The sequence below is a fragment of the Rhinoderma darwinii genome, chromosome 4, assembly GCF_050947455.1.
Source record: "Rhinoderma darwinii isolate aRhiDar2 chromosome 4, aRhiDar2.hap1, whole genome shotgun sequence".
Lineage (NCBI taxonomy): Eukaryota > Metazoa > Chordata > Amphibia > Anura > Rhinodermatidae > Rhinoderma > Rhinoderma darwinii.
The window spans coordinates 151,382,731-151,386,352 of record NC_134690.1 but is presented as its reverse complement, the minus strand read 5'-3'; positions in this window follow the sequence as shown (position 1 = coordinate 151,386,352).

Genomic DNA, 3,622 nt, shown 5'->3' with positions numbered 1-3,622 from the left:
AGCAACCTGCATCCCCATGCCCAGCCAGAGTTCCAGGGTGATTGCAGGTAGGTCCCGTTGGGGCCAGCGGGAGCAACATGCATCCTCATGCCCAGCCAGAGTTCCAGGGTGATTGGTGGTAGGTACCGGTGGGGGGGGCAGCGGGAGAAACCTACATCCCCATGCCCAGCCAGAGTTCCAGGGTGATTGCTGGAAGGACCCGGTGGGGGGGCAGCGGGAGCAACCTGCATCCCCATGCCCAGCCAGAGTTCCAGGGTGATTGCAGGTAGGTCCCGTTGGGGGCCAGCGGGAGCAACATGCATCCTCATGCCCAGCCAGAGTTCCAGGGTGATTGGTGGTAGGTACCGGTGGGGGGGGCAGCGGGAGAAACCTACATCCCCATGCCCAGCCAGAGTTCCAGGGTGATTGGTGGTAGGTCCCGGTGGGGGGGCAGCGGGAGAAACCTACATCCCCATGCCCAGCCAGAGTTCCAGGGTGATTGCTGGAAGGACCCGGTGGGGGGGCAGCGGGAGCAACCTGCATCCCCATGCCCAGCTAGAGTTCCAGGGTGATTGGTGGTAGGTCCCGGTGGGGGGGCAGCGGGAGCAACCTGCATCCCCATGCCCAGCCAGAGTTCCAGGGTGATTGGTGGTAGGTCCCGGTGGGGGGCAGCGGGAGCAACCTGCATCCTCATGCCCAGCCAGAGTTCCAGGGTGATTGGTGGTAGGTCCCGGTGGGGGGGCAGCGGGAGAAACCTACATCCCCATGCCCAGCCAGAGTTCCAGGGTGATTGCTGGAAGGACCCGGTGGGGGGGCAGCGGGAGCAACCTGCATCCCCATGCCCAGCTAGAATTCCAGGGTGATTGGTGGTAGGTCCCGGTGGGGGGGCAGCGGGAGCAACCTGCATCCCCATGCCCAGCCAGAGTTCCAGGGTGATTGCAGGTAGGTCCCGTTGGGGCCAGCGGGAGCAACATGCATCCTCATGCCCAGCCAGAGTTCCAGGGTGATTGGTGGTAGGTACCGGTGGGGGGGGGGCAGCGGGAGAAACCTACATCCCCATGCCCAGCCAGAGTTCCAGGGTGATTGGTGGTAGGTCCCGGTGGGGGGGCAGCGGGAGCAACCTGCATCCCCATGCCCAGCCAGAGTTCCAGGGTGATTGCAGGTAGGTCCCGTTGGGGCCAGCGGGAGCAACATGCATCCTCATGCCCAGCCAGAGTTCCAGGGTGATTGGTGGTAGGTACCGGTGGGGGGGGCAGCGGGAGAAACCTACATCCCCATGCCCAGCCAGAGTTCCAGGGTGATTGCTGGAAGGACCCGGTGGGGGGGCAGCGGGAGCAACCTGCATCCCCATGCCCAGCCAGAGTTCCAGGGTGATTGCAGGTAGGTCCCGTTGGGGGCCAGCGGGAGCAACATGCATCCTCATGCCCAGCCAGAGTTCCAGGGTGATTGGTGGTAGGTACCGGTGGGGGGGGCAGCGGGAGAAACCTACATCCCCATGCCCAGCCAGAGTTCCAGGGTGATTGGTGGTAGGTCCCGGTGGGGGGGCAGCGGGAGAAACCTACATCCCCATGCCCAGCCAGAGTTCCAGGGTGATTGCTGGAAGGACCCGGTGGGGGGGCAGCGGGAGCAACCTGCATCCCCATGCCCAGCTAGAGTTCCAGGGTGATTGGTGGTAGGTCCCGGTGGGGGGGCAGCGGGAGCAACCTGCATCCCCATGCCCAGCCAGAGTTCCAGGGTGATTGGTGGTAGGTACCGGTGGGGGGGCAGCGGGAGAAACCTACATCCCCATGCCCAGCCAGAGTTCCAGGGTGATTGGTGGTAGGTCCCGGTGGGGGGGCAGCGGGAGCAACCTGCATCCCCATGCCCAGCCAGAGTTCCAGGGTGATTGGTGGTAGGTCCCGGTGGGGGGCAGCGGGAGCAACCTGCATCCTCATGCCCAGCCAGAGTTCCAGGGTGATTGGTGGTAGGTCCCGGTGGGGGGGCAGCGGGAGAAACCTACATCCCCATGCCCAGCCAGAGTTCCAGGGTGATTGCTGGAAGGACCCGGTGGGGGGGCAGCGGGAGCAACCTGCATCCCCATGCCCAGCTAGAATTCCAGGGTGATTGGTGGTAGGTCCCGGTGGGGGGGCAGCGGGAGCAACCTGCATCCCCATGCCCAGCCAGAGTTCCAGGGTGATTGCAGGTAGGTCCCGTTTGGGCCAGCGGGAGCAACATGCATCCTCATGCCCAGCCAGAGTTCCAGGGTGATTGGTGGTAGGTACCGGTGGGGGGGGGCAGCGGGAGAAACCTACATCCCCATGCCCAGCCAGAGTTCCAGGGTGATTGGTGGTAGGTCCCGGTGGGGGGGCAGCGGGAGAAACCTACATCCCCATGCCCAGCCAGAGTTCCAGGGTGATTGCTGGAAGGACCCGGTGGGGGGGCAGCGGGAGCAACCTGCATCCCCATGCCCAGCTAGAGTTCCAGGGTGATTGGTGGTAGGTCCCGGTGGGGGGGCAGCGGGAGCAACCTGCATCCCCATGCCCAGCCAGAGTTCCAGGGTGATTGGTGGTAGGTCCCGGTGGGGGGGCAGCGGGAGCAACCTGCATCCTCATGCCCAGCCAGAGTTCCAGGGTGATTGCAGGTAGGTCCCGTTGGGGGCCAGCGGGAGCAACATGCATCCCCATGCCCAGCCAGAGTTCCAGGGTGATTGCTGGAAGGACCCGGTGGGGGGGCAGCGGGAGCAACCTGCATCCCCATGCCCAGCTAGAGTTCCAGGGTGATTGGTGGTAGGTCCCGGTGGGGGGGCAGCGGGAGCAACCTGCATCCTCATGCCCAGCCAGAGTTCCAGGGTGATTGCTGGAAGGACCCGGTGGGGGGGCAGCGGGAGCAACCTGCATCCTCATGCCCAGCCAGAGTTCCAGGGTGATTGCAGGTAGGTCCCGTTGGGGGCCAGCGGGAGCAACATGCATCCCCATGCCCAGCCAGAGTTCCAGGGTGATTGGTGGTAGGTCCCGGTGGGGGGGCAGCGGGAGCAACCTGCATCCCCATGCCCAGCCAGAGTTCCAGGGTGATTGGTGGTAGGTACCGGTGGGGGGGCAGCGGGATAAACCTACATCCCCATGCCCAGCCAGAGTTCCAGGGTGATTGGTGGTAGGTCCCGGTGGGGGGGCAGCGGGAGCAACCTGCATCCCCATGCCCAGCCAGAGTTCCAGGGTGATTGGTGGTAGGTCCCGGTGGGGGGCAGCGGGAGCAACCTGCATCCTCATGCCCAGCCAGAGTTCCAGGGTGATTGCAGGTATGTCCCGGTGGGGTGGAAGGGGGGGCAGCGGGACCAACCTGTGTCCCTATGCCCAGCCAGAGTTCCAGAGTGATTGCAGGTAGGTCCCGTTGGGGGCCAGCGGGAGCAACATGCATCCCCATGCCCAGCCAGAGTTCCAGGGTGATTGCAGGAAGGACCCGGTGGGGGGCCAGCGGGAGCAACCTGCATCCCCATGCCCAGCCAGAGTTCCAGGGTGATTGGTGGTAGGTCCCGGTGGGGGGGCAGCGGGAGCAACCTGCATCCTCATGCCCAGCCAGAGTTCCAGGGTGATTGCAGGTAGGTCCCGTTGGGGGCCAGCGGGAGCAACATGCATCCCCATGCCCAGCCAGAGTTCCAGGGTGATTG